Source organism: Hylobates moloch, unplaced genomic scaffold, assembly GCF_009828535.3.
Source record: "Hylobates moloch isolate HMO894 unplaced genomic scaffold, HMol_V3 SCAFFOLD_9, whole genome shotgun sequence".
Lineage (NCBI taxonomy): Eukaryota > Metazoa > Chordata > Mammalia > Primates > Hylobatidae > Hylobates > Hylobates moloch.
Window position 1 is genome coordinate 56025229 of NW_026652284.1, and position 7693 is coordinate 56032921.

Here is a 7693-nt window from a genome sequence, read left to right on the forward strand (position 1 = left end):
GAAATGATGTCTTCAGTAACAGTGTCTGAATAACACTTCTTTGGCTTAAAAAGTAATGTTTTCATCACCCAGTCCTCTCCCCTTTTTAATACAGAATGGTAGAACAAGCTAAGTCAGACCATAATGTTCAAACATAAGAAATTACTATCCATTTCTTTTTGTGTTGTTATATTCATTTTAATGGCTGCAAAATACTATAGAGATTTGTCATATATTAACCAATTTCTTATTAATAGATATTTAATTTATTTTTAATAATTTCACTATTATAAGATTCACAGTAGGTGGACTGAGCATGGTGGTTCACACCAGTAATCCCAGACATTTGAGAGACTGAGGCAGGAGTTCGAGACCAACCTGGGCAGCATACCAAGACCCCCACCTTTACAAAAAAAAAAAAAAATCAGTCAGGTGTGGCAGTGCATGCTTGTAGTTCCAGCTACATGGGAGGCAGAGGTGGGAGGATCACTTGAGCCCTGGAAGTCAAGGCTGCAGTGAGCTGTGATCATACTGCTGTACTTCAGCTTGGCCTACAGAACAAGACCCTGTCCCCTTCACCACCAAAAACATCACAATAAGCGTATCTGCATCTGCGTCTTTATGCAAATTAATAAGTAGCACCTAAGAATAAAAACTTCAAAGTAAATTGTTAAGTAAAGAAATAATATATTTAAATGCTTGCATTAAATGTGTATTAATATTGATAAAAGATCCCTTTATATTAAGAAATATACCTATTCAATAATGTAGCTTGTCTTTCTATTTATTCAGTCATTCTTTTATGTCCTCCGTAATGCCCTCTAATTCTTTTGTATGTAAATTCTGTATACCCCTTGTTAAGTTTATTCCTAAAAATGTCACATTTTTATTGCTATCCTGAATGGAGTTTCTGTTTTATTATATGTTCAAATTAGTTATTGCTGGCATAAAGAAAAGCTATTGATTTTACATATTTATTTGAAAACAGACACCTTATTAAGCTATCTTACTATAATATTAGACTTTTATTTAAGCAAGGGTATAAAGGTGTACAAGTTGTATTTTGAATCTCAGGAGATTTTGGTATATAATTTTTTTAAGAAAATAAAATACATGAAAAATAACTTGCCAGGTCACAAAATTTTCCTCAGAATCTGGTTTAATTGGATTTAGGTCACATATTATTTTCAGGTCTACTCTTTAAAGACAGTTTAATTTTCACATGTACTATACAATTTTATAATTTGAATGGATTTCATTTAGCACTCCTTTGCCTTCTTGTGATAACTTTCTCTCCTGCCCTAATAGTCTGATTTTTTGCTCATTGTAACTTCTGAAGTTCACTGTTAACTTCAATTCACAGCATACCTTGCTTTCAGGGAATTCTCTGTGTATGGCGTCTATCCTAGGGATATATACACCCCTGAACTCACTATGCCCTTACAATGGCTGCCTGTTCTACATGCTTAATTCTTTTTAGGAAAATGCTTTTCTTAAGTGTCAAAATAGGTAACCAGAGCATATGGAAACATAACTCTGGTTAATTCACAGATTTGTACCTGCAGCATTAAGGTAAAATAGTCCAGTTTCTGTTACACACAAAGGCTGCTAGGTATCTGGGTTTTAAGACAGAAAGGAAGGTGAAAGAACATTTCCAACTTTATGACCTAATCTATTTTATGGATATCGCATGAGGTAGAATTTTAACAGATTTTTTTCCATTGAGTGAAGGAATCCCCATTTCACTACAAGGCAGATGGAAATTTCCAACATTCTGGTACATGATTGTCTGACAGTGAGATTTCTTCTTTTTCAGTCTATTCCTACGGATATTCGTGAAAAGTAAAAGAAACAGTATTTAAGATTGCTCTGCAGATGTCAGTTTTGTTTTGTTTTGTTTTTTTTTTTTGAGACAGAGTCTTGCTCTGTCGCCCAGGCTGGAGTGCAGTGGCGTGATCTCGGCTCACTGCAAGCTCCACCCCCCCGGTTTCAGGCCATTCTCCTGCCTCAGCCTCCCCAGCAGCTGGGACTACAGGCACCCACCACCACGCCCGGCCAATTTTCTGTATTTTTAGTAGAGATGGGGTTTCACCGTGTTAGCCAGGATGGTCTCGATCTCCTAACCTCGTGATCTGCTCGCCTTAGCTGGGATTACAGGTGTGAGCCACCGCGCCCGGCCAGATGTCAGTTTTAAACTGTTGGTAGTAATGTAAATTAGTATAGACATTATGGAAAACAGTATGGAAGTTCCTCAAAAAACTGAAAATAGACCTGCCATATAATCTAGCAATTCCATTTCTAGGTACATAGCCAATGGAATTGAAATCTGCATGTCGAAGATATATCTGCACTTCCATGTTCATTGCAGCACTATTCAAAACAGTCAAGATACGAATTCAACTTAAGTGTCTACGAATGGATGCATAAATACAGAAAATGTGGTATATATACACAATTGAATACTATTCAGCCTTTAAAAAGAAGAGAATCCTGTTATTTGCAACAACATGAATGAACTTGGAGAGCATTATGCTAAATGAGATTAGCCAAACACAGAAAGAAAAATGCCTTTCTTATTTAAAGCAATTCCATTTTAAGTAGTAAATACTTGCAGAATTATATGATTTTGTGTTTCAAAAAAAAAAGATGCTGAAGTGCCTTAAAATTGAATTAATGACTGGAATAAAAATGTCAGAATTATTACAAATATGTCCTAGAAATTACAATGCAAAATGTCATGGTTCATAAGAAATTTTATCCTCTTAAATAATCATTGTTTCTAAATTTTTTTCTCAGTTCTTTAGAAACTCAGCATTTGAAACTTTTTTTCATTTACAAACTTTCTCTTCTTTCCACTTTTTTCATTTTCTTGTTTTCCTTCCTACCTGGTCATATGATCTCTGTGTTCTCTAGCATATAACATATAATACTTAGGCAGAAATTTGCATTTTAGTGGCTTTTCTTTTGTTTTACATATTTGCTATATTTTATCTTGTTTTTCTTGACTCTTCTAAACTATACACCTCATTGGTTAGTTCTTAGATAATATAACTGGTCTTGCCGAGTCTGTCAGAGAAAAAAAATATGCTGAAGTGTGTGTGTGTGTGTGTGTGTGTGTGTGTGTGTGTGTAACTCTCAGTCTTTGACAAAAGGTTACATTGCTATGCTACATGAAAAATATTATGCTGTTGTTTCCCCTCTTGCATCTATTATCTGGATAAATATTGGAACTAGAACTTTTAACCTGATAGCAGAACATACATTAGAAGCTAAATAAAAAGGTAAATCACAAAAACAAGTTTCACAACTATATATTGATCCCTACTCCTTAAATTTATTGTAATGCATTGGGCATATGGGTGATTGGAAGATAAAAAGGATAAATAATTAAACAAACTTAAGAAATGAAAATATTTTTACAAGTAAGTGAGAGAGGTATGCTACACTTCTCTCGGTGGAGTTCCATGACTTACTAAATTCAAATCAAATGGAGAAAAATATATTCATTTGGCAAATTCATTTTTCATTAAATATATACATTTCTTGAATTTCCTTGCATTTTATATTTAAAAGGAGTTTGTTTTGTTTCTGATTTTTTTTTCTTTTTACCTAGTTCTAGTTTTTGTTACTGCTTAAAACAAACATTCTATTTCAAAGGCAACAGTGGAAGTTCTCTAGGGATTGGTGTTGCTCTATTGAGTGATCTTTGATTAGATTGTAATGGAAAAATCCCTGCAGGTGATATAAAATGTGTACATATATTTAAATATATAAAATATGTGCTTTTTCATTTCTCTCGTTCTTGACACTTCTGAGTATGGACTTATTTAGTATGCTGGCCTCAGAATGATAGGATCATCTTGGCGGTAGATTTCAAAGGAGTGACAGTTTTGGAACTTGATGATGAAAATAATTGGATTTATAAACTCTTTGGTAACCAGGAAGTAAATCTCAACAACAACAGTAAAACCTGCTAGAATATAGAGTATATAGAAATGTAGAAGAATTTAGAAACCTAATCCAAAAGATATACAATATCCATTTTCCATTAAATGTGTTTTTAATATTACAAAGCATGATGACATTCACAAGCTTGGGTGGCTTAAAATATTGAAGACAGTACTAATAATACTCCTTTATTTAGGAAACAGATAATTTGTTTGTAAAATAAATAGGTAATATTTTATTGACATTTATAAGTTCAAAGATCCTGGATTTTATGTATATATTACATAAAATTAGGTTTTAAACTCACGTTAGGTTTTCAAAGAAAAACAAGGAAACTAAAAATTAGGGTTATCTATTTAAATATCACTAATTAAATTATCTTTTTATTTTTCTGAGGCCACATTTACCCTTAGATTGCATTACATTGTTAGACAGAAAGTGCTGAGAAACCATCTCTAGTATTTGGTACAATTGCAAGTAGTCATACTGCAGCAAACAATTAGAAAGAACGAACTGCTTCAGAGTAATTTCCCTCTGTTTATTTGTGAAGACAGAAGTTAAGAGCTTAAAACACCCTCTTTCACTTATTTTACATTAATAAATATGTAAAATATATTTTGAATTATATCCTAGACTCTCAATATTTATTGAGCGTCATGTAAGACATTGAGTAGATATGAAGGTATGTAAGGACTTGATCTGACCCTTAAAGTTATTATTAAAATAAATACACAATAAAAAAAGAGTGCCAAATATTATATCTCACTTCACATGTATGTCCAATTTTCTGCTTTAGGAGGCTAGGAAGTCATGGATATTTGACAAATATATCTCTCCTTAGTTAGAAATCTACCATATTCATAATAAACACTTCAGACATGATGCTATTTTTAACATATTTTGAAACAGATGACTTAAATGTTTGTCAAGATTTTCCTTGCATTTTCTTAGAAACTACTGCTGTCTTTGACTCACTAATAGTATATATCCCTTTGCCCCACCTTCCAAATCTACTTTATCACTATTCTCTTAAGTCTGAAAAATGCCCAAAGTCATTTATCAAATTTTCTTGTTTGCTTTGAATATGTTTTAATATTTTATCACTTATAACAGATAAAAGCATAGTTTTAGAATATTGGTAATAAATCTTGTTATTAATATGTAACATCCAATAAAATATTTTTAAATTAAAAGAGAAACATTAAAATGAGAGTATAAAAATCTCTTTTCCTATTAGCAGAGATACTAACTTCATTTTGAAATTATTATTTTTTAATGTAAATAGTATTTTACAATGCATGCATACATATTTCAAATTTTATTCTCAAGGAAACTGATTTCAATTTACTTCTTTATGCTATTTTTATTTTTGTAATTGTGAGATTATGCTAAGAAAATGTTTCGGTATTGTTGTTTTTATGTGCATTCATCCATGGCATTACATTTGTTAATCCTCACTTTTAATGCCTAAATTACATGAATATATCATCATTTATGTAACTATTGCAATAGTCTAGAATATATGATTCCAACATTTCACTGTTAAAAATACATCTGACATGAAAATTCTTATATGTAAATCTTATCTGATTATTTCTTTTGATTGGGTTACAAGAGCTAAAATTTCTGTGTCAATGGTGTGAATGTTATTAAAACCTTGATGCATACGGCCAACATACTTTTCAGAAAATTTTTGCAACTTGTAATTTCACCAAAATCTCAGAATATGCTCTTTTTAATGTCATCTTTATCAATACAACTATTACCCTTGTATTAATTCTTTGTCAATTGTGTAAAAATACATTCTTTGCATTAATATGCACTTTTGTTATTATTTAGACATGAGAACACTTTCATATACCAATCAATCACTTTATTTTTCTTCAATGTTCTTCTTTTTTCCACTTACTGTCATGATAATGTTAGGAAGCATACTAGAAAGGGAATTTGAGGAATGTGGTTTATCCCAGCCAAGTCGTCACACAACAAAGCCATCAGTCAGTAACACAGTGTTCATACATAATTTTCCTAATACAGTTGGATATATGGGAGAACACTTCTCCTCTCATTTATCTCCCTTTTCCCAAATTTCATAACTATTTTGACTTGTTTTTTTTCCAGAGGTCTTTATGAAATTTAATCCCTCAAAAAATCTCATTAAAAATTTTTTTAAGATTGCTATAATATGTAACTTGTTGAAGTAAGATATGTTACCTTCACAGTATTCACTAACTTATTTCCAAAACACAGTGTTGATAATGACAGGTAACAGACAAATCCTGTTGTCCTAATAGGGGTGAGTCCTCAGTGAAACCCCATCTATAAGCTAAAAACAGCCTGAAACCCACTGCCCAGAATGGGGATCCTATTCCTGTTTGCCCACTCTTTCCTGATTGGTTCTTTCCGAATAATGTTTTTTAACCAATCACATGTTACCTTTTCCAATACTACCTACTGCCCGCCCCTCCCCATTCTGTACCCATAAACGCCCCAGATCCAGCCATACTGGGAGAGAAACCACCTGAATTTGGGTGGTTGATCACCCGCGTGTCTCCTCTCCACTGAGAGCTGTTTCATTGATCAATAGCATTCTTCTCCTCCTTCCTCACTCTTCAAATGTCAGCATATCCTCATTCTTCTTGCATATGGGACAAGAGCTTGGGATCCACTGAATGTGGGTACAGAGAAGGCTGTAACGTCGTGGCCCTCTGCCCTCCGCTGGCAGAGGGCAGCTGCCTCTTGTAACAGCAGCAGCAGTGGGGCTGAGCTAGCCCCAGAGCCCTGTGCTGGAGCAGGACAAGGGGCTGACAGAGCTGCTTACATGCCCCCATTCATTGGGCTGCAGAGGGCAGGACAAAGAAGGCTAATTAACATGCTGTTACATCCCCTCTGGAGCTTGAGGTTGCAAGCACCCCTGCCTGGGCATCACCACATCCCTCTCATCTGGACGACAGAGTCTGCCACAGGAGTGACATGTGACATAACTGTTCCAGCCACAAGCACCGCACAGGGCCTACTTCTGTGCTGGCACTTAGAACAGCAGGCCAGGCACCACATTCATTCGCTCACATGCCCGCTCCAGCCAGGGGCTGAGCACGCAGTCACAGTGGCTGCAAGATCTGTGCTGGATTGCCACATGTGCAGCCTGGTGGACCGAGTGGACAGGGCATCTCCTCTGGCAAACCCAGGCCCAAGTAAGGCCTGGGCAAGGACATTTCCAGCCAGGGGTCACCAGCTGGCAAGTGACTGAGAAAAACCTTGTGTTAGTGTTTTTTCTCATTTATTATTTTCTCAGCTCTACTGGCAATTCTGTGATAAAACTGTTGTGCAAGTGGCTGTGATCCACCCAAGAGGCCTCAGGAGCATTGATATTAGGTGGCATGATTAGGCAGAAAAGGGGTATATTTTGCATTCACTAACCTCCACTCAATACTTTTGTGTGGCATGGATATCCAATTAAAAGCCAATAAATTTGACTCAGGGATCACTGAGGTAGAGAGAAATGTCCCACCACAGAGGCTGAATTGGCCACTGTGATCACAAAGCTGTTTAGAATGTGTTAGAGACTCAAGAGACCTCTACAGTAATCAAAAGCTCTCTGGAGATGTTTTTAGAAAGTAGGTGCTGCCAAGCCTTCCTCAAGCTAAGGAAGAAGACAACTCAAAGGAAAATAATGAAAGACTGCATCAGTGGATACCAGCAGAATGCAAGAGATGAAATGCAGTAGGCACTAATCTAACTTGCAAGTATCTGAGATGAGTGAGGA